Genomic DNA, 26663 nt, shown 5'->3' with positions numbered 1-26663 from the left:
ATATGTCAGCAGAAAAGAGGAAAAAAAATTCTTGGATTAGATTCTGAAGGTCTGGGTTTGAGTCCTGATTTCAGTAGAGGCTGTGTGACCTTGAGGAAAAGAAATTTGCAAAGTGGGGGAAACTTGCCTCCCCTATCTTTGGGTCTGGATGGGTGACCAGCTAAAATAAGATGATGTGCATGAAATAGCCACGTGGAAGAAAAATGGCAAATAGAAGAGCCATTGCTCCTGTGAATTGGATGAGGTAACGAGAAGCCATTCTTGTAAGAAATGCTGGTGCTGATAAGATTTCAAGTTGCCATTATCTTCTCCAAGCCTACTTTCAAATAGGCAAAGAAGAGAAAGAGAGGGAAAGGGAAGGAGAGAAAAAAAAGAAGGAAAGAAAGAAAGGAGGGAGAGAGAGAGAGCAGGAAAGAGGGAAGGAAAGAAAGAAGGAAGAAAACAACCCCATGTAGGTCTTTCTGCCAGGTAACAGAAGGGTCTCTGGGTGGCCAAAACAGAAGCTGCAGCTGAAAAGAACCCTCCTGTCATACGCAAACCCATTACCTGAGCCAGTCCCCGGCTCTAACTGAGGGTTAGATGGAGCCTAACGCTTCAAGATGCCTGCAGCCTCAAGAGTGTATTTTCTGCCTTTGACCCAATGTCAAATGAATGTAGGGTGCATTCCCCCACACCCCGGGATGCCCAAGAAGACAGCGGCATTCATTGCAAGTGGTGTGACACCCAGGGCAACCACTTTGAAATGTGTTTGCTATATTTACTTAACTGCAAAATGTGAGTGTCCTAAGATACAGCAATCCTACTCTGCCTCCGTGGCTCTAGAGAGATATTTGCACCTGTGCATGAGCTGGCTGTGCGTTCTTTTCAGGTACTGCACGACCTAGACTGGGCGTAGTAAAATAACACTCAGACATGACTGCTCTTACAGTTGAGCTGAAATGAAGTGCATGAATAGGTACTGACATGAAAAATCTCCCGAGAGCTTTTTTTTTTTTTTTTTAGATAACCAAATTGACAAAGTCTAGACCATGAAACCATCCATATAAAGATAACTTGAAGCATCACATTTCTAATGTCTGTGGCTGCATAAAGGCATAGAAAAATCTGGAATGCTTCAGACCAAATTGACAAGAGTGGTTAGATCTGGAGCTAGGAGGGATGTGTAGAGGGGGAAATATACTTTACATATGTTTGTTTGTTTTTGCAAAAAGAATATGTTCATATATTACCTGTGCAATCAAAATGGACTTAAAAGTAAAATTAAAATAGCTGACAAAAATAATTACAGGCAGTTGTTGATTGAAAAAAATAAATATACCATGGAAAATGGGAGCAAGATTTTTCATTGCTGCAGAACAGAGTCATAAATCGGAGAGGCAAAGTGGAGATGTACTAGTGCATGATTGGAACTGAAGGTATAATATGAACTAATGGTTTTAAAAAAGGACAGGGAGGGAAAAGGAGGGAGGAGAGGGAGGGGGAAAGAGAGAAAGAAAGGGAGAGAGATGTCATACACATGCATGCAGAGGGCCTGGAAGCTATGACACCTCAGTGGCAGTGAGCACAGCTGGCACCCAGACCTTGGTTTCTATACACCATTCTCCACAAAGGAAGACAGAGCACCTTAAAGACATGGCTGATTCCAGGTCTGGAACAGGTGAAATACGAGATGAGCCCCAGAACATCTCCTTGTGCCAAAAAGGAAGGGAATGTTCAGAGAATGATGGAGACACATCAAAAGAACAAAGGAGACGGTTTGAAAGGACCCCCCACTGGTTACATCTGAGACCATTCTCGTATCAAAATTATTAATCACAGAGAATCATAACACGTTGGATGCAAAACATAAATCCATGAATTACACTGATAGAAAATGATAAGCGGGAAAGGAGGGGAAGCTCTTTCTTAGAAAGACAATTAGTTAGTATTGAAGGAATAATAGAACCAGGGAAAGCACCTTCAGGCAACCTTCAACGTGATCATAATCGAATCCACAAAGAATCATCCGTGGATGCTAAAACAAAGGGATGAACATCTGGGGGGTAACGGGATGTTTGCGTAGTCTTAAAATCTCTCCCCACAAGCGACTTACTGATTGCAAAGGGAAGAGTGTAACTGAAGTATGGAGAGATCTGGAAACACTGCTATCGCCGAGGCATCCTGGGTCCACATCCTGTGTCTCCCGAGAACAAAGCACCTGCAGGGGTATCTCTCCCAATAATGATTACCTGAATCCAACCCTCAACAAAACACCCGACAAACCCAAACTGAGGACACTCCGCAAAGTAGCCTCTGGTCCTCAAATAGGTCAGCGGCATAAACACAAAGGAAGCCAGAGGCACAGCTTAAAGGAGCTGGACACACGTGAGAACTACGGACGGCGCACGCTCTGGAGCTTTCTTTCGCTGTAAAGGACATCAATCAGATCACTGGCCCGATCAGAATAAAACCTGCGGAATTAGGTAACAGCGTTGCACGGATATCGATTTCCTGATTCCTGCTTATTTTCGGATTCCTGTGGTCACGCAAGTGAACGTCCTCGCTTTTAGAACATACATGCTCAAGGGGTTCGAGCATGGTGTCTGCAATCCACCCTCGGACGGTTCAGAGAGGTTAGAAAGCGTGTGCGTACCCGTAATCACAGGGTGTGTGAGACACAGGGAAGAGAGGAAGAGAGAGGGAAGAAGAGCGAAGAGCCTGGGGCCCTGGGGGGCTCTGCGGCTGGGCGTCTGCCTTCAGCCCAGGGCGTGACCCTGGGGTCTCGGGTTCGAGTCTGGCATCGGGCTCCCCGCAGGGAGCCTGCTTCTCCCTCGGCCTGTGTCTCTGCCTCTCTCTCTATGTCTCACGAATAAATAAATAAAATCTTTAAAATATATATTATTGGGATCCCTGGGTGGCGCAGCGGTTTGGCGCCTGCTTTTGGCCCAGGGCGCGATCCTGAAGACCCGGGATCGAATCCCACCTCGGGCTCCCGGTGCATGGAGCCTGCTTCTCCCTCTGCCTATGTCTCTGCCCCCCTCTCTCTCTCTGTGTGACTATCATAAATAAATAAAAATTAAAAAACAAATAAAATAAAATATGCATTATCTATGATAGATAGATAGATAGATAGATGATAGATGATAGAAGAGATATCTGGGAAAATGTGAACAATGAGGAACCTGACCAAGGGAATACGAGGATTCTCATGGCTCTTCTGTAAGCCTGAAAGCACAAACTTAAAAAGAGATTTAAAAAGAGGGAAGGAGTTAGACAAAATAACCTGCGACAGATGACCAAGGTCCCCGGCCCAGAGTCCGGGTCGGAAAGCTCACCCGGCCAGTCCCGCAGGGAGGCCGAATGAAGAGGACGCCTGAGCATCCGAGCCCAGATCCGGCCAAGGGAGAGGAGACAGAGAGTAAGGCCTCTCAAAGCCTCAGCCTCAGAAACAGGACTGTTCCCCTGGATTGTGGGGTGCGGGGGCGACAGAGTGACGCGGTACACGGAGAGCGGCCGGCGCCGGCCCAGGTCCCCCGACATGCTCAGTGAGTGCGAGCCGCGGCCAGTCCCGCTCTCAGCCCCCCTCCATCTCCCCGAATGCCTAAGAAATTAAAAAAAAAAAAAAGCACAACGGAGCTCACGAGCCTGTGCCCAAGACAGCCAGTCCCCGTCCCGTTTGACTGTAGGGGGCTTTTCCAGGAATAAAGTCAAAATTTTAACCCCCCCCCAAGGGGCTCAGTTGTCTGGCACATGCCTTGCCCCCAGCAGAGGATGTGGGGAGGGACGCCCCTTTACCTGAAGGAACAGGCTATCCCCATCAACGCCTGAGCTCCTCGGGCCTCTCGGGGGCCCTTGGGTGGAACTGGGGAAACTGAGACGTGACATGAGGGCAGGCCCAGGCACTGCGGTCATGGCACGAGGGGGCGGCCAGCGGGTTCGCTCACCTGCAGTGGCCAGCTGGGAGGGGACCCGGGCACGGACGCAGGACAACCTCACACATGCACAAAGGCACACTCCAGCGCACGGTGGGTATACGTGCTCGCACACACACGGCAACAGGTGCGTATGGACCTGCATGCATGCACGTGTGTGTGTGTGTGTGTGTGTGTGTGCAGGGCAAACTCGATCCACAGAAAGAGATAAAATACAGAAAATCAAAGTAGATTTGAATTCTCAGGCAGTTTAACTCTTTCTGTCCGCAGCAGGAAAGCTCTCAGTGTTTGCAGAACCCCAGAACGCCTCCCCCGAGCCCCACGATCCTCAGCACAGAGTTTGGACACCTGCAGGTCGGGATAGAGGGAGGGCCCAGAGGTGGAGTCACGCGGCCTGCTGACCCCTGCTCCGGCCTGGTGGCTCTGGCCTGGTGACTCCTGCCCCTGAGCTCCAGCATCCCCCTGGGTAAAACACAGTACCCACCCCGCACCCACGTCCTTGTGCCACCGTGCCGATCGCGGATCATGTGGGGCACCCAGAAGACACCCCATGGTCAATAGCAGCCGTGGTCGTGCTTATCAATACCCTCCACTGCCCAGGCAAGAGGACTCGGAAAGCGTCCTTCTGGGATCCTGCCTCCCTTGGTCTCGGAAGGAAGAACAGAGCCATTGTTGATGCAAGGGCTCCCACAGTGCACGTGCCGGGCAACCGCCCATGCTCACCAGGCTCTTGTGGACGGAATGCATGGACAGACGAGCGCACCAAATTTTTCTTTCTTTTTTTTTTTTTCTTTTTCTTTTTTTTGAAACCTTCAAGGCCCTGGAGGAAATCCTTCTAAGTCTTCTTCAAAATAGTTTTTCAAACACATCTACGAGCGTGAATTTCCTCTCGTTCCTGGTGCAGACGTTGTATCGCCCTTGAGTCTAAATCATCTTTCCCGTTTTCCTTGCAAAATCTTCCCTGACAGCCAACAGAACATATTCTTCTTCTAATTGTTGATTTACCTTTCACAAACGCCGGTGGATCTCCCCATCTCTAATCCTCAACCGCTCATTCATTAGCTATCAAGTGTGGCTTTTTGGAACAATTATATTGTGCCCCACTGTCAGCTCTCTCTGTGCAGGTAGAGGATACATCCTGACTCCTCACACAGGATGTAAATTATTGCTGGCACACCAGCACCTGAAGAATGATTACACCCAGCGCACAGTTAAATAATGGATGCTTAGCACGGTGCATTGTAATAAGCAAAAGATATGAAATATCTACTATTCTAAGTGGAATATGCTAAGTATTTTTTTTAATAATAAAACCGTTTTGGGGAAGACAGGCTATTGAATCATGGTCTCTGGAAGAGACACCCCATGCCTCAGCTCTTTTGCAGAATCCGGAGAGCACCGTCCCCCCACCCCCATCTGTGAAATGGGAACGGTCATCGTACCCTTCCCTGAGCAGAGCTGTTGCTGCAGGTGAAGGCTCAGCACCGAGCTCAGCACACAGTCGGTGCTCAGCAAACGGCCGTAGGTGCTGTGGTCCGAGGACTGGGCTGGCTTGCAGGGAGGGACCAGCTGGAGCACCCACAACCCGGGCTGCGTCAGGTTCAGCATCTGACTGCAAGGAGAGGCCAACCCTTGCCCTTCCACTAGGCCGTTGAAGGCAGGACCTGCTTTGCCACCAAATAGGGTGGAAGGTTCTGGAGCGTTGGGGAGAAATGGAGTTGGGAAGACACCTGAAGACCCCGCTCTCCTGCTGAAGCACAGAAGAAATGGGACTTCTGGTCCAGTCAGTGCTCAGGCCTGGGTGGCTGGGGCGCCTCCTCAGGACCCCGCGCTTTCCAGGCCCCTTCTCTGATCCTCATCACAAGGCTGCCTGAAATAGAGCCTGTACCCTCCGTGTCTCAGAGCCTGTGCTCCGGGGACTGGGACTCTGGTGTCCTTGCTTGCATCCAAGGTGACAGGGTCCTCACGCCCGGGCCTATGCGGAGCACCGCTGGTGTGCGCTGAGCCCCAGGAGGCGAAGTGCAGGGAGTAGGTGTCGCGGCCACAAGCTCCCAGGGATGGTCACGTACACACAGGTGGGTGGGGGCCCGGCAAGGAGGAGGCCCTGCTGCTGCGGTTCCACGGACACCCGGCCCGAGCTGGGGGTGAGGGCACAGCCCGAAGGTGACCGATGTGGAGGCCCCAGGACATGTTTTCTCACTCAGTCCACTCCTAGGACCTCAGGACGGGGTTGAGAGCCTGGAGTCCAGGGCTGCGCAACCCTGGGTTTAAATCCTGCTCCATCTGCTCCGGAGCTCTTGACCTCTGTGTTGCAGCCTCTCCACCCACCCATAAAACAGGAATAAGCCCGTTAAGGAGGCTGTGGAGCTGTGGGCGCTGCAGCCAGCTTAGCTGCGGTCTCGCTCCCACACCCTCGCCCGGTTAGGCCCGTGGGACAGGAAACCCGGTTGAGACTCAGAGACTAAGGGAGTCTCCGGGAAGCAGCAGGAGTGGGCCTTCTCCTTCCAGAAGTGCTCCCCATTCTGCCCTCTGCTCCTGGGACAAACGGGCCGGCCCCGTGCACCCCTCCAGGGCTCCTCGTCGGCCCTGTAGCTCTCCCGGTGCTCCCAGGCCAAGGCCACCAGACGGAGGTGCCCAGGCTGAGACAGAGAGAGAGAGAGAGAGAGAGGAAAGCCCTTCCTGCTCTCAGGCCTGCTGGGCAGGGCCGAGCACAGCTGGCTTCCCGGGCCCTAGAACCTTCTGGAGCCATCCCGCAGCCCACCCTCCCGCCCCCCGCAGCGCTGATGCTGGAGCACATCTCCATCCACAAGGCTTTCAGCAGCTCTCAGCGCAGAGAAGCCCGCCAGGGTCCTCGGAGGGAGGGGGCTGGAGCGCTGCGGGTCCCTGGGGCCTGAGGCTCCCTCCCGAGACATCCCAGGGTGCCGCTGTGTGCGGCCTGTGGGGTCCCGAGGCCTTGGGACGCCAACGTCTGCGTGAGCTTCCTGGGGTGCCGCAGCAGGATCCTGGAAACTCGGTGCCTTAAAACAATAGAAATCGGTTCTACTCCCATTCTGGAGGCTACAAGTAGGAGGTCCAGGTGTTGGCTGGTCGTGCTTTCTCCGGAGGCTCAGGTGCGGGGGGCGGCGGTGCGTCCTGCCCCTCTGGCTTCGGCGGCCCCTGGGCTTGTAGCCACGTCCCTCCGTCCCTCCGAGCTCTGCCTCTGGCTTCACGCTGCTGTTTCCACTCCGCGCCGTCTCCTCTCTGTGTCTCTCACAAGCACGCCCATCGCTGGAGTTAGGCTTATTGAATTATCCGGGGGGAAGGGGGACTCTTTATCTCAAGTCCCTCAACTTAGTTATACATCCAAAGACCCTTTTTTCCCCCAAAATACACTCACGTTTACAAGTTCCAGGGGGTTGGGATGTGGGCGTGTCATTTTGGGGAGCACCTTTCAGCACACTGTGGCGGCTTCATCTGGAAAGCGCGAGAGGTAATTGTATCAGCCTCAACGTCGGTGAAAATGGAACAAGATAATGTACATTAGGGACGCCCGGGTGGCTCAGCGGTGGAGCATCTGCCTTCAGCCCAGGGCGTGACCCCGGGGTCCCGGAATCGAGTCCCGCGTCGGGCTCCCTCCATGGAGCCTGCTTCTCCCTCTGCCTGGGTCTCTGCCTCTCTCTGTGTCTCATGAATAAATAATTAAAATCTTAAAAAAAATAAGATAAAAAGGCTTATTGGTTAAGCTGAACCGAAGCAATCCTTAATGTCATTTGCAAACTCAGAGTAAGGACCTTCATGACACAGGCACACGGGTCCTCACCCCCCCTCCGCCCCCGCAGGTCCCACACAAGGCGGTCGCAGGGGCGGGAGCCGGCAAGGCCACCAGAGAGGCTTCGCTGTCACCCGTGGGCCGCCTCCATCATGCCAGCGACAGAAGCGGACGGGACATAACAGCTGAGGTTTACAAAACACACATGCACTTGGGGAGGACACCCTGGCAGTGCATCAAAACGTGGAACGCATGTCCTTTGTTCCAGCTCAGCCCCGTCGGGGAAGCGTCCTGCAGAGAGCGGGGCCGGGCCCGTGTGCAAGGGGGTGTGCTCAGCACTGTCTGCTGGGTGCTCGCTGCTCAGAAGGGCCGGCGGGGGGTAGGGGCCCGGGATGGGGGGGCGGGATGGGGACACAGAGGCCCTGGGAGAGCAGACAGGGGGCAGGGGAGCCGAGGGGTGAAAGAAGGGAACCTGCAGCCCAGAGTTGCCCCCGAAGCCCGCACCTGTCCGCGGCGTAGGGGGCAGGGCCTGAGAAAGCCAGTCATCCGCGCGGGCGGGTGGTCACGTTCTCCTTGTGCACACGTAGCACCAGTGGTGGTGAGGCTCGTCCACAGCCACGGGTGTGCACAGGGGCCCCGCAGTCACCAGCCCACCTGTCGGCTGCATGGGCCCCACAGGGATGAGGGGAGCGCCAAGGACGCCCCTGACCTTCTGTTGCTGCCCAGTGTCCGTATCTCCCAGCAAGGATGGCGAGGGAGCTTACAGGTGTCACCGCCAACTTCAGTAACTGTCCTTACCCAGCCCGGCCGGCGATGCGTGTGTGCAGCTGCAGGGCCTGCTGTGAGGAAGCTCCAGGAGCCCCCGGCCTTCTCCCTTCCTCCGAACACCACCCCGAGACCCGCAGTCTGCAGCACAAGGGGCTCAGGAGGCAGCTCCCACCCTAATTCTGCTCTATGGGTTTGGGGACTTTGCCCGGCAGGTCCTGGGCAGCTGGTGCACCTCGACCAGCAGGGCGCGTCCCCACTGAACCACGGGCTCCTGACACCCGCCAGGAGGCCCCTGGGATGATCTGGTGTAGGGGCGAGGCCAGGCCTGCCCCAGGGTTGTGCTTGGGGCCAAGGCCCCGGGCTCCAGGGTGCACCCCCCCCACCCGCCCGGGGCCGGGACACAGCGAGGCCCAGGAGAGGGCAGGGGTGAATCACCACAAAGCTATGCCGACAGGTGCAGTGAAACCCTGATACACTGGGAACCCGCCTGCGGGCCCATCCCCGGGGAGGCTCGCTCCCCCCTGGCTTCCCTATTTTGTGCTTCCGAAGCTTTGTTTCTCCACAATGGAAGCATTTCTGAGCTCCTGCCTTTGTAAACAGATACGGCTGGGCAAGGCCAAGGCGGTGCTTCTCCAGCTGGGAGGGGCCCCGCTTTCTCATCCTGGGGAGCAGGTCGTCAAGCCCTAGTTGCCCTGACGCTGCTGTGCGACACGCGGGGCCCAGTCACCTGCCTGGGCTCGGCCGGGTCCCTGCAACCTGGGTCTAAAGGCCCGGCCCACCTCCCACAGCGGCGGGGGCCGGAGTCCTGCACACGTCGCCCCTGGATGGGCTCGCCCCTGCCCAGAGCCAGCGGGGCCCTCCCCCGGGCAGCAGCGCAGCTTAGATTTGCGTCTGGCATGACGGACTGCGGAGGGTGGACGTCAGCAGTCCTGGGGCCGCACATGGGGGGGCGCGGGGCTGGGGCCTCAGCAGGAGGTGCTGAGGATGCTTCCAAGGGGAGAGCGCGGGTGCTCGCTCTCCTGAGGCAGGGCCTGGGGCTTTCTGCAAAACAGAGAAGGCAGGTCTGCTCTGCGGTGTCCCCTTTACCTGGCACCCGAAGGACTGGAAAAGGGGAAATGAAGGAGATGAAGTTTCAGGTCCGTGCGCGGTTGGCCCAACTCTGAGCAAAGGTCCCAGAGCCTCTGAGCCTCCCTCCACCCTCAGCAGGGGCGGTGGCCAATCCAAATGTCACCCATCGGGGGTGAGGATGGGCTCCAGGGAGACCCCGTCCCCAGGGCTGGGAGGCGGCCCCTCTGCAGGACGCACAGAGCTGCCCTGGAAGCCCAGCTGCTGCGGGAGCAGGAGCCCGGATCCCCAGGAGCCCAGGCCCTGCTCGCCACTCACCATGGTGTCTGCGGGACGGCGTGCCTGGCGGCCTGGGGGCCTGGCACCTCCCTCGAGATTGCATCTGGGCCTCCTTGCAAGTCCCTGTCCCCAGGGCTGAGGGCTGCGCCCTTTCTTGGAGGGAAGGATGGACGGACCGCGGGGCCGCGGGGCTGCGGTGTCCACACTTCCCTCTCACGTCACGCAGCACAGCCCCTGTCACCACCCCACACCCGCTGCAGTCCTCGCGAGCTGCTGGGCATCCCATGGCACTGCTCGGGTCCAGCCTCCACTCCAGCACCCAGCACCCGTGGAGTAGCAGCCTGGCACCCCGTGGTGGCGACAGCCGAGGAGGGCCGTCCTTCCTGTGTTCACAGCCTGAGGGAGACATCTAGCCTTGGACCCGCGTGCCAGGAGATGAGGTCGCCCAGGGCAGGAGGTCACAGCCCATCAGGGCCACGGGGGGCGAGGTCCAGGGGCTGCGGGAGGGGCGCCGAGTGGCAGCCCCAGATTCAGGGGCGTCCGCGCTCTAGCCCCCTGCCAGGTGCTCTGGCCGGGCTCTGCGGCCTCCTGGAGGCTCAGCTTCCCCTCCTGGGACAGCCCCACGCAGCGACCTCGCTCTTAGGTCCCCACTGCACTGCGGGGAGGGATCCCTAGTCGTGCGCACCTTTGCCAGGTGCCAGAAAGAGAAAGACCAGGCCCCCAGGTGCTCCGCGGCTGGGGTAGAGACTTACCTGTAAGCAGATTGCAGCACAAAGTAGTGACAGATGTTTGCCCAGGGGGCCTCGGGAGTGAGTGATTGCGCCTGGGGGCGCCCCCGGGGCACTGAGGCGGAGGCGCTCGGAGGCTGGAACACGCAGCAAACAGGTACCGAGCGTGGAGCTGGTTCCTCTTTTTATTTTTTTTCTAACTCCACGTTCCTTCGTTTCCCATTCATCCATCCTTTCTTGATTATGTGCTGTGTGCCAGGCACAGAGAAGGCCCCCAGGACAGAGACAGCCCTCCGTCCATGACCTAAGGGACAGAGGCTTCCCGGGCACAGGGTCGCCCCCCACCCCCCCCCCGCCACCTGCCTTCACAGCACCAAGACGGCCCTGAGGTGCTGGGTGAACCAAAGGTGGCCTCCCACGGGGCGGGGCTCAGTACGACACGTCGACAGCTGTGCGATGTGAGCTGCGGCTGGTGGGAGCGAGGGCACACGGCCTTGGGCGCGGGGAGTGCCCCCGGGATGGGGGTCCGAGGCTTCAGGAAGCATCGCCTAGGAGGGCTCCCTGCCCCGGGGAGCAAGGACGCCGTGAGCACAGGAGGTGGCACAGAGGCACCCAGAGGCTCGGGCCGCTCAGGATGGCTGGGGAGAGGTAACAGGCACGGGGCGGGGGCGTGGGGGGCTGCGTGCCATGAAGCCCAGGCCCAGGGCAGCGGGCGTGGCAAGCCCACCCGAACACAAGAAGCCGGACTCACCCCCCCCTCTGGTGCTCAGCCAGGGTTCCTCGGAGGGCAGACCTGAGACCACGTCGTGTGTGCAGGGAGGTGAGGTGGGAACTCGGCCCCGGGAGCAGGGGTGAGGGACGGGGGTGCAGTGGAGGCGGAGGGTTAGGGCCGCTGCCGGGGGCGGGGGGGGGGCCGCAGCTCAGCCCACGGGCCAGTCGTGTCTCACACCCGTGTGCCCCGGGCAGGGCGGCCCGGCCTGCGGCTCATGCGCTGCAGTGCGAGTGTCGGGCAGCAGGTGCAAGCAGGTGCGAGAGGTCACGAGGGACAGTGTCCGATACACGCAGGGCAGGAGCACGGGGCCCGAGGCCTGACCAGGGCCCACAGGGCTCCCAGCGGCGCCCACAGGCCATGCGCTCGGGGCTCGGAGACACGCTGAAGTGGCCAGTCCCAGCCACGTGACGTGGGTCTTCGTCTGGGGCCTCATTCCCCGGACCCTGGGCCCCGCACGTAGGGCAAGGGCGTGGGGAGGTGCAGGGAAGAGCTGTCAGGGCCGGGGAGGGAGCACACACGGCCGCGCCCGGGGGCAACCACCCAATAGGCGCCCGGAGCTCTGTCCCTTGGGAGGACTCAGGAAGGAAGGCGCAGCTCAGATTTGTCTCTCTCAGCGGGGCGGGGGGGTGCAGGTCACCGGCTGGGGGCCGCTTCTGGGGATGCTGGTTCCCCTGCACTAGGGCGGGAGGTCAGGAAAGAGTAGCTTCCCGCGGTTTGGGACCAGGCTCTCCGCAACAGAGACGCGGACCCCAACTGTCCTGTCCAAAGAGGCCCTTGCCCCGGGCCTCACCCCCAGGGCACCGGAGGCGGATGGCAGGGCCCCCGGGCTGGCCAGGACGGGCCACCTTGCGTCCCCCTGCCCAGACACAGCACTTGAGCCAACCCGGCCCGTCTGTCTCTGCCCCGCTCTGGTTTCCTCACAGCCCACATCCCCCTCCGCCCCGGCACAGGCTTACTGGATGATTGGATTATGGCCTGTGTCCCCTGGGGACACGCTCAGCCCCCTCCCGCCCCCCCAAGGACGGGGACTTGCCCCTCCCCGCCTCCCCCAAGGATGGTCTAACCCGGGTGTCAGCACTCGAGCCTGGCACCTGGAAGATGCTCAGCGGCACCTGAGGGATGAAGGCAGGAAGGACCAGATGCGCGAGCCCCCGGAGTGCCTGGCCCTCCACCCTGGTTTGGTCTCCTGGGCTGCAAAGCAGGCCCCCGAGCCGCACACTAAGTGGCCCTGCAGTGTCCCCCAGGATCGCACGCTCGGCCTCCCATGGCTGGTGCTCATTGCCGGGCCGTGGACCTCGCTGGGCACAGCACGGGCATCTCCAGCTGGGCGAGTCCCCGCAGGCCTGGGCTCCCGACCTCCTGGCTCCCGTCCCCCTGGGCTCCCATCCCCCTGGCTCCCAAGCCCCCTGGCTCCCATCCCCCTGGGCTCCCATCCCCCCAGGCTCCCGACGCCCTGGCTCCGGATCCCCTGGGCTCCCAACCTCCTGGGCTCCAAACCCCCCAGCTCCCGTCCCCCCTGGGCTCCCATCCCTCCCGGGCTCCCGACTCTCCCGGGCTCCTGACCCCCCGGCTCCCGTACCCCTGGGCTCCCATCCCTCCTGGGCTCCCATCCCTCCCAGGCTCCCGACTCTCCCGGGCTCCCGACTCCCCAGGCTCCCATCCCCCCGGGCTCCTGACCCCCCAGCTCCCGTCCCCCAGGGCTCCTGACCCCCCGGGCTCCCATCCCCCTGGGCTCCTGTCTCCCCGGGCTCCCGTCTCCCCACCCGCCGCCCGGCGTCCACCCCGGGACCCACGGCCTCCCTCGCGCGGCCTTCCCCGTAACGTCGCGGCAGGATTCAAAAGGTTAAAGCAGAGTGAACTGTTAATTTTAATGCTTTCTCTAAGCTTCAGTTTTAATAAGCGAAAATGATGTTCTTATTTGCAGTAAAGTGGTGTTATAAAATTCTGTCTGTCAAGCTCATTTTAAAACCATGGAAATAAATGATCTGACAAAATCAGGCTATTAGACAAGTGAGGAAGAGTGATTTCCATAAAAGTAGAGGAGCTGTTCCTTAATTTCACACTTGGTAGTCTTTTGGGTCGACTAAATTTTTAAATAAGTGATAAAATTATATTAGCGCAATTGCATTTTTATAGATTTTTTTGGTCATTGTACTCTTTTTCAATCCCTTTATTTTAACTCAAACTGTTCTGCTGAAAGGTTAGTCTCAACTTGGGTTAGCTCGTAACAGTCTGGCCGCCCGCGCGCATGCAGGCCTGGCGGGGCCCTGAGGAGTCCAGCGGGGTCCAGTGGGGTCCGGCGGGGTCCAGCGAGGTCCTGCAGGGTCCTGCAGGGCCCAGCGGTGTCCAATGGGGTCCTGTGGGGTCCAGTGGGGTCCAGCTGGGTCCGGCAGGAGGGTACAGAGGGGCCTGGCGGGGGCAGGCCAGGCATAGAAGGTGGAGGACAGAGGGCCGGGTGGACACCCAGGGTGCCTACCCCCTGCCCCCAGCCGGCCCGCCCACTTCTGAGCTCGCTCGGCTTCTGCTCAGAATAAGGAAAACAAGCAGGAGACTGCGCGTTCCCCAGAAATCCCTGTTCTTGCAACTCAAGGTGGACATTTGGGGACAGGACGGGTCGGTGTTGGCCCAGGAAGCTGGGACGTGGGCAGATGGAGGGAAGGTGGCCCACCCGTGATCCCTCATGTGTCCCCCACCCGAGCCCAGCCCAGCCAGCTCCTCAAATCATCAGGTGGCCGGGTCAGGCCTCGGGCCAAGCCCAGAACTCAGGTGTCGGAGGGGAGTGGGGGGTTGGGGGTGCTGAAGCAGCCTCCACCAGACAGACGGGGCCTGGTGGCGGGATCTGATTTTTTTTTTTATTTAAAGATTTTATTTATTTATTCATTCGAGACATAGAGAGAGAGAGGCAGAGACACAGGCAGAGGGAGCCGCAGGCTCCGTGCAGGGAGCTGGATGTGGGACTCGATCCCGGGACTCCAGGATCACACCTGGGCTGAAGGCAGGTGCTAAACCACTGAGCCACCAGGGCTGCCCAGGATCTGATTTTTAATAATCACAACAGAACGGCAGGTATGAGTCTTTGGCCTGTCGCCTGCCCCAGCGGACGCTCACTTCCCAGGCCGAGGGTCCAGAGCGCAGACGTTGGCCCCGCGCAGACTCAGGCTCGCCAGCCTCCGGGGTCCTCTTCTCTTTGCCCCCCACCCCCACTCGGTCCCAAATCTGAAACCCGGCAGGCCAGCAACTCACGCTCACCCCCGCCCTCCCCTCCCCGCTGCAGCCTGGGCTCCTCCCCGTGTCCCCCCCAGCTCCACCCCTGTCTGGGCCATGGCCACGGTCACGCTCACCCACCCCGTCCACGCCTGGCTCATCTCTCGCAGGGGCTTCTCTTGTACATCAGCCAAGTCCCCGCGGTCAGACGGCACCACGTAAAGGTCCAGCCGTCGGCTGCTCCCTGCACCCCACCCCTCCGGGGTTGGGTCTCTTTCAGGATCTGGGGGCTGCACAGAAAGCTCGGGGCTCAGTCTCAGCACCCCCACCCCTGGCCCCTGGGTGCCTCGCCCGTGTGGCTCTCCAGGGCACCCCAGGGCAGTGGTTTCTAGAAACTCCTTCATGTTCCTCCAAGAGGAAAATGAGCCTGTGTCTCGTCCCGAGGATTGAACACAGGTCGGCCGAGCCCCTCCAGGGGGGCCGGGCACCGTGCGGGGAGACAATGCAGACCCCCTGTCTCTTTTACTGGGAAGGGGTGGCGCTCACCTGGGAAACCCAGAACAAAGGGGCATCCTGCTCCCCGGGGAGGGCACGGCCACCCCGGTGTCTGACAAAGGGGGAGGCCGGCTGTGAGACCCCCACTCTGGACACACCGAGCCGGGGCATCGACTCACCCCGTGCAGTTCTTTTTTCATTAATTTAGCAAATGTGCAGCGGGTGCTTCCGCAGAAGGCTTATTTCCCACGCAGGGCGGTGGCCGGGATGCCCGTTTTCACCTGGAGGACTTACGGGGCTGGATGCTTGGCCCCGGTGGTGGGGGGCGGAGGGAGAGAAGAGGCCTGGGAACGTAGAGCCTCTCTGTGCCTCAGTTTCTCCATCTGTGCCATGATGCTGGAAGGTGTGCAAGGACTCCCCCAGCCCCGGCACTGCACGGTGTGTGTGTGTGCGTGTGTGCGTGTGTGTGGAGGGGGGGCGGGGTCGCCCGGCAGGCCATGCCCCCGCCCGCCAGGGACCACTCCAGAGAGCATCCCGTGGGCGCCTGTCGCAGCGTCTCCGAGAGGCGCCCGGGAGCGGGAAGCCGGGAGTGTTTCCCGGGAAAGAGGAGGAAGTGCCGGCTGGGCACAGCCTGCAGGGTGGCCGAGGAGGGGCAGGGCTGTCTCTGCCTAGGAAGGAAGAAAGAAGAAGTCCAAATTAGTCATGTTGTATTACTTCTTTTTATGGCAATGCTCTGAAAGTCTGCAAATGTCAGCATGTTAATTTACTGTCACTCAGTGATATTATTTCATCCTTTCAAAAATGTGTTTCTTGCATTTTCAGTAGCATACTCCAAGTGTTCTCCATCTCAAAGTTTCTATAGATAGTGCGACTACTTTCACTCTGACCGGTGCCAAAATGCAGAAATTCATCGCTGGCTGTAGCCACATATATGTTACGAGCGGAGCCGGGGACTTGGGTTTCCTGCTCGCGGAGCCCGGGGGCCAGGTCTGATTTTTCTCTCTGCGCTTCCACCACCCCTCGTCCTCCTCAAAACGCTCCGGGGTTTCTCTCTCAAGGAAACGCGCGGACGGAGGGAAATGGGAGGGATGGGAAGGGCTCGGTCATGGCTGGGTTTGCCTGCGGAGCCCCAGCCCCCCCTCCCCGGCTCCGCGCGGCCCACCCCCACCCGGCTGCTTCTCCTATGGTGGCAAACTTATTTCAAAAATTCTGATGAAACACTTGGTAAATTTTGTTATTCTGTGATGATAATAAATCATTATAGCCTTAAACACTTCTCTAGCTTGGAGTCTCAGCCACAAATTATCTTGTCATTCTGACCAAAACATTCTCCAAAAAAGCTTGACAAGTGCTAAAACCCAGAACATGAAACCATGTGTTGTTGTGAAAGCAAGATTCAGAAATGTCAATTAATTAGATTAAGAGGCTACTTTTAGCTTTACTCGTGTTGCCAAATAACCCTTAAAATACGCACAGCAGTGGAAATCTACCTCCGCGGTACAGCACTTCTGCGCCGAAGGAAGACAATGGATCGGACTAATGGACGGAATTATTGTCTCTGTCAGCCCGCCCGAGAGAATGATCTAGAAGCAAATGTCTTGCTTCTTTTTCCACAGTGTGGCTTCCCAAGCTGGGTGAATCCTGCCATTTATGAATTCAAGTAGTTCCCCGCACCCCGCCCCTCTGAAATCATCTACAGATCTAGAAGGAAAAGTCAAGCCTTTTTTGTACGCCTTGACTAAGAAGATGGATTTTTAATGTCTTTCTGTGCTTTTTTTTTTAAATTTGCATTTGCATTTTGAAGTTCACTTTGTAAAAAAAAAAAAAAAAAAAAAAAAAGAAAGAAAAAAGAAAGAAATATATATCGTGGAGAAATTATTTAAATGTTTTTTTATCCCTGTTTCTTGAAAATCTTATCTTTAAATAATCTATATCCTCCATTTTATTTATGCCATAAACTGTTCCTATATTTTAATGGTCTGTTTGCTTTAAAAGGGGTTGTTGGTTTTAATAGCTCAGTTACTATCTTTGTAAACTAAACTCCTTCTGACGAAATTCGAGCAGATCATCTCTGCCTGTGTGTGGAAGGCACATTCCAACCCCTGAAAAGGAAATTTAAGCCAAATAAATGTTCTGCCCAAATTAAAATACATAAAATGAATAGTTAAGTTGGACAAGAGCTGATGGACGGAGCAGTTGGGACATGTGGGTGTTGGGAGAGCTGGCTGCCAGGCAGGGCCTCAGCAGAGAAAACCCAAATGAAATTAGTCCCCCGACCCCCTTTGTCCACCCCTCGGGCCTAAGGGCCTGCAGTGTGGGCACGATGCCTTCCTGGGGCCGGCGGGATGGGGCAGGCCGGGTGGCACGGGGAGGGGTGATGTGGGGTCATTCCCTACCAGGAACTTGGGGGTCTCGGCCCCCCTACGCCCCGCCGCGGTGCCGCGCTCCCTCTGCCCCCCTCAGCCCTCCTGGGTTGGGGGTACGGGGCGGGGGGAGGACACGGGCTGCAAATTCACCTCCACGTTCTCAGGGCAGCTGGGCCCACCTTGATTCTATTATGATCCCCGTGGATCCCGACACTAACTTTATGACAGGGCATTCTTGTGGGGGCAGGACACATCTGCTCGCACCAAGGAACGGCAGGGGTGGGGTGGGGGCAGGATGGGGGACGTCTGGAGCTGCAGAGGACCGCCCCCCCTCCTGGCATTCGCAACCTTGCCACCCACTGCCCACCGCTACCCCCGGCAGCGGGCGCCAGGAGCCTGGACGGTGCAAAGGCCAGCTGCCTTGGCCCCCCTGGCTGGGGTGGTGGGGGTGCCCCCATCCTGCTGGGCACCGCAAGGTGTGCCCTGGGCCGGGGCTGCGACTTCCTGTGGGAGGGACTTCCTGTGCCTCCTGTGCGGCCCGGAGCAGGTGGGGCGCTGCAGCCCCTTGCCAGGTTCCCGCGTCTCCTGGTTCCTGGGGTCGCCCCCCACCAACCACTGCCTGTACTTCCCTCCCCTCTCAGCCAATCTCACTGTTTCTAGCCAGCAATGAGGCAATTAATGAGCTGTACAGAAGCCCTACGTTATCTCTGGAACTAGATGGGTAATAAACACATAAATAAGTAAATAATTAAATAACTAAATAAAATAAAACGGATGAGTGAGGCATCCGGGGCTCCAGTCTCCCTGGAATAAGTAGCAAAGGGGAGTGGAAACAGCGGGGGGTGGGGGGCCCCGAGCTCTCGAGGCATCTCCGTGGCTGACATGGGGAGTTATCTTGGCCCAGTCACTCCCCTTCGTGGGGAGCCCTCCCACTCAGACCAGTGGGGAGGGGGGTCCCTGGTTAAGGTCTATAGGAGTGCGGGGGCCCAACAAGTAGGGAGCCCCCTGTTTAAGGCCTACTGGAGGGCAGGGGCCCAGCGGGGAGGCGGTCCCCCCTGTTAAGGCCTACAGGAGTGCAGGGGCCACACAGGAACACGGACGTTTGATGAGCCAGGTGGCAGGTGCTCCATAGAGCCCCTGCCCATCTCCCCTGTGCCCGCCAAGGGCTTCGTCCTGCAAGACCCCGGGTCTCTACGCCCCATGCACGGGTGGTGGCGGGGAAAGTGCTCAGCCAGCGACAGGCAGGAGGTGGGGATCCCCAGCCGCCTGGCCCTCGGATGGGACCACTCCGGGGTTTCCTGGCGAGATCCTGCAGAGCCTTCCAGGGCAGCCTGCTCCTGAATGCACATGGAAGTGGCTTCTTTCCCTTACCCGTCCCCTCTCACCTCTGTCCCCTCCACCCCCACCCGGTCCTACCTGTGCTTCCTGGGATCACCTGTCAGAGGGACAGCCGACCCTCCAACGCCCGTCTCCCATCCCGGCCTCACTTCTGGAGGAGCCCAGCTCAGGAGACAAATAGGTGGGGGTGGGGCCCACCCCGAGAGCCACCGCGCCGCGGCCTGAGGCGGGCGGCCATGCACTGTCACCGAGCAATGTGACGTCGAGAGACCCGTTTGAAACCTCCCCGTTTCCAAGACTCGGCAATGAATTAAAGTCGAGTTTGTCTGGTTCCTAAGTGGGGCTCACACCCAACGAGCGGCAGGTCCTACTCCGTCCACAGGCGACAGTCCACGACCTGTGGCAGCTGAACGTTCAGCGTTCGGCTCAGGCGCCAGAGAGTCCGGCTTTCTGGAATCTACTTTCTAGTACACTCTGGTCCGCAGCCACTTCAGGGGCTAGGAGGTGCGACAGAAAGGACCAAAAGCCTTTGGGCGAGAGAAGTCCCCGTGTGTAGGGCCCGGCCCTACAGCTGTCCCGTAAGCAGCCAGGAGGGCCCCAAGGTTAGCAGCGTCCAGGGACGTTTCCACCCAAGGAAGAGGAGACGCTGCCCACCGCCCCGCCCCGCCGGTGCCTGCCACCAGGACGACCTGCCCTGGGCGCCCAGTGGAAGTCCCATAGCTCGGCTTCCCACCGGCCTTGGCCCTACTGCCCTCTAGAAAACTGAGATCCTTTATTCAGAGGAGCCGCCTCCTGAGGAGCCTGAGAAGCTCCCTGGAGCTCATCACCCCAGCGGCAAAGCTGAGGCCGGACACAGGCAAGACACAAAGAGGAACGTCCACCACCCTGCAGACGGAGCCCTCTGCGTCCCAAACCTGAACCCCAAGCGTGCGGCTTGAACCTGGCCTCGGGGGGGAGGCAGAATCACAGCGGTTGTCCAGGAGCGCCCCAATCCCGGCCGCCCCGGGGCGCTGGCTCCCAGGCTGCTGCGCGGGACCTGGAGGGGGAGCTGCCCACGCGCGGAGCGGAGACACCGAGAGGGAGAAGGACGGAGGGAGCCGGGTTCCCGGGGTAGCACCAGGCACCTGCGCCCAGTGGTTTCGGGAGCCGCAAAGCCCCGCCTTCGCGTCCCTGGGCCACACTCCCCGCCTGAGACCCCGAATCCACTCCTGCCGACAGCATCCCAAGGAGCACTGGAAGGGAAGGGGCGGCCGTGAGGTCCGAGTTCCGGAAGCGGGGGGAACGCAAGGGACCCTGGGACCCGCCAGCCCGCACGCCGGGGAGTGGATGTGCCCACAACCCCTGCCTGGTTAAGAATCTGCGGGAGACATCCTAAAAGAGCCCCACGTGGGAAACACCATGGAATGGGTTACAGGAAAAGACAGACAGACAGACAGACAGACTGCAAACCACCTGTGGGGCCGCAGCGTTTAATTTCAGGGGATCCGGGGGGCGCTTCTCAGGAGGTGACTGTCCCCTGCAGACGAGCCACAGGCCTCCCGACGGTTCCTCACAGCGGGGCCGTGGCCTCCCCTGCCCTCGTGTCCCTGCAGTCGCCAATCTTATCGGACCCTCAAGGCCCGGGCCCGCCTCGCCGAGGATGGGCTCCCCGCCAGGGCTCCTCCACGTTCAGGGACGAGCCTTGTAATTCCGCTTTGTTTGCTGCCCACCCTCGCTCGAGCTGGGACGTCTGACATCTATTTGTCACTATTGTTTTGTCTCCTTTCTCCAGCTTGGCTCCAAACTGGCCCGAGCCCAGCGCCGGGTCTTAGGCTTTTGCTTGGTCCCTGGTGCCGGTGCAGGGTGGGGGCGGGGTGGGCGGGCTGCCCTCTGGTCCCCAGGTCCAGCCCCTGGGGACGCGAAGGCTCAGCCCCGCTGGGAACCGTGCAGGAGAGCCTCCCGGGGCCCCCACCTCAAGTGTCAGGCACACAGACGCTGCTCGGACCTCCGCTCACGACAAAGCCACGGGCCCCCACGTTCAGGAGAGCCAACGCCTACTACCAAAGGGGCCGTGGTGCCCAAGTCCCCTCCACGCCCTCCTCCATCTGCTCCCAGAGCCTCCAGGGAGCCCCAGCCCCGGGCCCCGTGTCCTTTCGCTGCCCCGCGCCGACCCGGGCCTGCCTCTCCACGGGGGACAGAAGGGACAGAGGGTCGAGCTGCACCGTGGACGCCTCACATCTCCACCTTGAGTCTGATTCCGCGGAGCAGGTCCGTCTCTTCCACAGCCTCAGGAGGAGCAACCCCGCCCCCATCAGACTCCTGCAGGGATCGGGGTGGAGGGGGGTCGAGAGGCCGAGAAAGCAGCCCAGACCCCCAAGCACATCCTCGTTTGTGCTCATTTTTCCCAGGTTATGTGCTGCCGTGTTGATCAGGTGACGATTGACAACCTCTGAGAAGCGACAAGAGAAGCTGGAGAAGGCGGCTGAAGGCGGGTTGGGCCCGTTCCACGGTCTGGCCTCGAGAAGTGCGGGGCGGGTGGGGGGGTGCGGGGGGGTGCAGAGAAGGGTGCTGCCTTCGTAGGCTCAGTCCCCGTTCTCCAGCCCCCAGGCATGGGCCCACCCGCTGGCTCGGCTCCCCGGGGACAGCCTCGGTATTGGGCCACGGGTGCTCAGCTGCAGCACCGGGAGTCCGGACACCCAGTCCCTGCCTACAACGCCCCGGCCGAAGGCCACGCTCCTTCCAGAACCACTCAAGGAGCTGAGGGATTGCGTGAGGAGCAAGCAGACGACCCGGTTTATGCTCGGCCTGCACTTCTGGTGTTTCTGCAAACAGGAGCCTGGCTGACCTTCCTGATAGTGGGAGGGCCCCGCCACCCCCATCCGACCCCCATCCCACCCCCGGGCGGGCAGGCCACCCCGGCCTCACCTACACAGAGTTCCCACGATAGCCCAGCCCGTCTCCCTCCCCGGATGGCAGGGGGTGAAACGACGGGGGAAAAGGCCTTCGCGTCTTTGGGGTGTTGGAACATGAGGCTGCCCTCTTAGCCCAGCGGGGTCCTCCAGCCACATCCCCTGCTCCGGGCGGTGCCCTTCCCAGGAATTTCACCTGCGTGCCGCTGATCCACGGGAGGGGAGAGCCACGGGGACCTCGCTCCACGGGCACAGCGCCCTGGGCCGGAGGGACGGGGTGGCTCAGCCTGCTGGGTGGGGGGTCTGGGCTGAGCGGCGATCGAGGACCGAGGACGACACGTGGGTCCCCGGCACGGCCACCTCGCAGGTCCCCACGCACCCGCCGCTGGGGAAAGCCTCCCCCCTCGCCCCCCACCCCGGCCAGACCCACTCCTCCCTGAGAGCTGTCACTGCAGACCTTCAAACCCATTTGACTGGGTTGGAGCACATCACACTGTCACCAACTCAGTTTTCATTAGGCGGCTGCTTCTCTGTTAGCCTAGCCAAGCAGAAGAACTCAAACACATGCACAAATTAAATCGACATCCAAACTCCACCAATATACAAAGCAATTTAAATGATATTCATTAGAGCGATGACAAGCCCTGATGAGGCTTTCAGGAGCCCGGTCCTTCAGCTTTTGCCGACTCGGTTTCATGGTCACTGAGGCGGAACTCCCGCCACTGTACCTTCATTTTTTTTTTTTTTTTTAAAGCTAAGAAAATGAGTCCTTCCTGACACACCTACCTCATTCTCTCTCTCTTCTCTCTCTCTCTCTCTCTCTTCCTCCCCGCTCTGTGGCCGCCCGAGTCTGGCCGGCCCCGGGCTCCCGGACGCAGGTACGGCCCCGAACCGGAGAGCCACATAAAGGAAAAAGCAGCCAGTCTGACTTCTTTTTTTCCATAAATGCTCCAATTAAAACAGATTTCAGTTTCTCGTAATTTCATTTCACTTGGCCTGGGAGATCTCTAACTCACAATTATGACGGTCGTAAATGTGTCCCTGGAATCCTGCTGTGGGGAGAAAAAAAAAAAAAAAGTAATGGAAGTGAGATGTTGAAACGCAGTAATTTTTAAAACGTAACTCACCGTCCCTCCCCCCCTCCTCCGAATTTCAAAAGTCGTTCCCAAAGTCCGATTTATATGTTTTAATTTTGAAAGAGAGAGCGGGACAGACCTTCGAGTTCCCCCGCACCCCCGAAGCGCCTGGGGCTGCAGCAGGGAGGGGGTCGGGGGCCCCCATGGGGTCCGTGGGCCTGGGTGGGGTCACGGGACTCGCCGTCCTCACGTGTGGGGGCGACGGGCCACGCCGGCCACGTCTGAGTCTCCAAGCCCCGGAGAAGGATTCAAGTCCGCTTGGGCAAAGGGAACAAGCAGCATAAGGACTGCGGGGCGTGCGCCCGCTAAGGACAGGGCAAGGTCACGGCCGCGGGCAGCCCATCCCTGGGCTTTGCGCCTGCAGCGGGTGCTGCCCACGGCAGGAGGGACACGGCACCTTCATACACGGGCGCTTTGCACTTCTGTTTATAATTTTACGCTCAAGGTTAATTATGTGTGTCCTTGGCTTTGATCGGAGATGTTAGCACGTGACAAGGTTGCCTGTGCCCGAATTGGCAAACGAAGGATTCTTAGAAATACCCAGGCCTGGAAGCACACGCTTTCATCTTTAAGCCACGAGCTCTCACTCGTGGGAAGAACAGCTCCGTCCAAACCAACTTTCTGTGACGCCCGGAACGTTCCGGACCCGCGCTGCCCCAGCGGCGTGACCGCTAGCCCTGGGTGGCCACCGAGGGCTGGACGGGTGGCCGCTACGACCGAGGAACTAAGCCTTTCATTTCATTCCACTTAAATCTGAGTAATCCCACGTGGCCGTGGCCTCTGCGTCGAACGGCACGGGTGAGACGGTAAATAACAGCGCGTCCTAACTCCCGGGTGGAGCTAATTGTGGATGCTCATCCCCGGAAAGAGGTCACCTAGCTTATCATCATTATCATCAGGGATGATTTATCAAGAATATACGAGTACATGACATTCCACAAAGGTGGTGGAGCAGCGGTGCCTCTGATCTTCCATCGTGCGGGGGTTTAATTTTGACCACACCTGGCTCTTTGGAGCCCGGGCAGTGGGGGGAGGTTAAGGGACTGACCACCCGCCCGCTCCCCGAATGCTGAGCATGAAGAAGCCGCTACCTTTGCTTTAGGTCGCTCCCGGCGTCCCACGCCGCGGCCCGAGCGAGTCACTGGCTCTGTCCGGGACTGTCCAGACATCCTGGGCTGACGGTCAGGCCACCGAGCAGCAATTTTGGCAAATCCATTGTGGTGCCCGGGTCCACGGGGAGCGAGGTCCCAGATCAAAGGTGGTCCCGGATGCCCGAGGAGCTGCCAAAGCCCACCCAGCACCGGGTTTGCTTGCCTTTTAGATCCTCCTGGGGGTGGCCCCCCGGCAAATCCTTGGGGAGGGGAGACAACGGTGCCCGGGAGTCCAGCAGCATCGCCCGCCCCCTCGGGCTCGGAGATGCAGAGCGTGAGGACAGCCAGCAGGTCCCCGCGAAGCAGACTCTGGGCCTGACCCTGGGGGCCCTCGGCTGCCGCCACGCCACACACGGGAAGGAAGGTGGGGTTTGCCAGAGGAGCTTTCCTTCCCCAGGGGCCGTGTGCCGAGACACGGAGCCGAGGCCTTCCCCGGATTGTTCCCGAAGCTCACGACAGCATGGCTTGCGGAGGCCAGCGCACCCTGGAACTGGGCGGGCTCACGGGCACGACTTCCCTCTCCGTGTCCCCCGGGGTCAGCCGCGGGGCCGAGAGGCGGCGACGGGCACCGGGGTCCCACGGGAGATGCGTTTTCAGGTTTCCCTTTGCCAAAGATGACAGGCGCCTACTGATAAATCCCTGGGGAGGGGGGAAAAAAAAAAAAAAAAACGGTTAGTGTTTCTATTACCAAAAGAATAACTATCTTTGGCAGAGCAAGAATGGTAATTCTCTCCATTAGCTAAAAGGATAATAGCTATTATTTTAAGGTTGAGGCATCTATCATTAAAGAGAGGCGCTGGGGTTCGCGTGTTTTCATCTTCACGTTGGCTTCCCTATAAAACGAAGCGCGTTCGCTGTTTTTGTGCTACATCGTCCACAGGACAACATGCCGTTGCAATTCTCCAATTCCGAGACAACTTCACAGATGAATTTGAGGAAAAAAAATAAAATCATTTAAATTTTCTTTTTCTTTCTTTTTTTTTTTTTTTGTCTCCTTCCCATTCGATGACTTAGAAATCTCTGGAGACAACAAGTTTTCACACCGGATTTGCAAAAGGCAGCCTTGCTTCCCATGGGCTCCTGTCTCCTCCTCAGCGCTCCCCAGCACTGCGAATAGGCTACCGGGGCCTCTTCTCTCTTCTGTCTTATTGGCTCACCAGGCCTGCGGCGCGGCGGGTGGTGGTCAGGGGTTGGGGCCCCGGAAGCCCACCTGGCCGGAGCCGTCTGAGCTTGAGAAGAGGACTCCCTCCCGGCTGGCGGAGACCACACGGCCCTGCATTCTGCTGGGGAGGCTCACACGTCCACCTAAGCACACAGCACCCTGGGGAGAAGCGGCTCTCTGGTGGCTATCAATATATATATGTATATATATTTTTTTCTCTTTTGCAGAATGAAAATAGAACGGAGATGCCAGGGAGATCTGGGTCCTCATCATAACCAACCCTCTCTAACTATGTACGATTTTGGTTAATTATAGAATTCTTGCTGCCTAAAACTTAAAGATACATCACTGATATTTTTGCTAAATGTTGACTGCAGCGAATAGCTAAGATGTGGCATATTGATTTCTTGTTGTGAAGTGAGCTGTTCAAGCTCCATTTAAGATTTTCATCTTGCATGTAGCCCTGAGCACATCATAGCACCATAAATTAGTTAAATTGCACATTTATCACAAATGTTATTTTAAGATACTGTGTAAATGTGATGGCTGGAAGATATACAGTGGGGCTGCGACGAGCCCGGGCTTGGGCGGGGTGAGGTCGGGGTCACCCACACACCTGTGATTAAAACCTCCCTCACTTGGCACCGTCCCTCCTCCTCCTCCTCCTCGCAGGGCCCTTTAAAGCCTTGCCCGGGAGGCCCCGTCCCTTCCCGTACTCGCATCCTCCACCAGGGCCAACCTCAGGAGAAGCGGGGCGCAAGTACTGGGGCTTGGGAATGCCCGCTCGAGATCCGCCCGCGTTGCCTCCAGACAATCGGGGTCCTGCTGGGCTGGCAACGGGAGGCTCTTGCGGGCCACGGCCCGCTCTCCGGCCAGCACAGGGCTCGGTGACCTCCGGAGTAAATGGCCCTACGGTGGCAAGCGGGGTGAGGCCCTGGCCAGCCCCTCTCAGCCTCCTCCCGGGATGCACGGTCTGGGGCACTGTCACTACGTCAAACTCGATTTGAATTCGGGATGAGGGCCCTCGACTTCCCAGTTGACTACATCTCCTCCCGAGGTGGCACTGACTTCTGGGCCCCGTTCCCCGGGGCGCCCCTTTGCTGGCGCCAAACCCCCGGTGCCAAACGGGCGCCATCACCTGGTACCCACCTTGGCTCTAAGCCCTCACTCCCACGCCCCGAGTGGGAAGTCCTGAAGATAATCCTGAGGTGGGGTGAGGACGCGATGGGCTGAGTGTCAGGTTCTTCTCCCAAACCGTAAAGTCGGGGTGGGGGGGAGGGGGGCACCCTCCCTTGCACAAATCCCATCTCCCTTCAAGCCACATGGGCCCGGTGGTGATGGAAGTGTTGTCAGTTTAATCTGTTAGACGCAGGACTTTGGATTCTAATAAACCGATGCTATATTTAACCTGTGAAAAATTCAAGAGTGGAAATCTGGGCTCCAGGATGTGAAGATGCGGGAGGCACAAGAGGGAGGGTGCTGTCCCCTGAGCCCCGGTTCCAGGGGGGAGCCGGCCCCCCGGGGGGAGCGCATCGTGTGCCGCACTCCTCCCAGGTCCAGGCCCGCGGGGCACACGACCACTCGGAGAGGGACCCGGGCCGAGGAGGGCCGGGGTGGGGGGGGGCGGCACAGGCCCGTCCCTCGGAAGGGAA

At 58.8% G+C, this 26663-nt stretch overlaps 1 protein-coding gene across 2 annotated transcripts in view; it reads right to left on the bottom strand.

The window, feature by feature from the left end:
- Positions 1–13137: 13137 nt before the first annotated feature.
- TSHZ3 (teashirt zinc finger homeobox 3) overlaps positions 13138–26663 on the bottom strand; it is an 87469-nt gene continuing 73943 nt past the window's right edge. Inside the window, exons 2-4 of one of the 2 annotated variants that reach the window (XR_005986015.1) lie at positions 23790–24488; positions 22349–22614; positions 13138–15638 (exon numbers count right to left, since the gene is read on the bottom strand). The gene's annotated coding sequence lies outside the window, so the exon portion shown is untranslated. Of the gene's footprint in view, positions 15639–22036; positions 22615–23789; positions 24489–26663 lie in introns of those variants that run through there. The other variant, XR_005986016.1, reaches the window with a different exon arrangement.

This window comes from Vulpes lagopus, chromosome 2 (genome assembly GCF_018345385.1).
Source record: "Vulpes lagopus strain Blue_001 chromosome 2, ASM1834538v1, whole genome shotgun sequence".
In the NCBI taxonomy this organism is placed as follows: domain Eukaryota; kingdom Metazoa; phylum Chordata; class Mammalia; order Carnivora; family Canidae; genus Vulpes; species Vulpes lagopus.
This window is presented reverse-complemented; position numbering and strand designations above follow the sequence as displayed.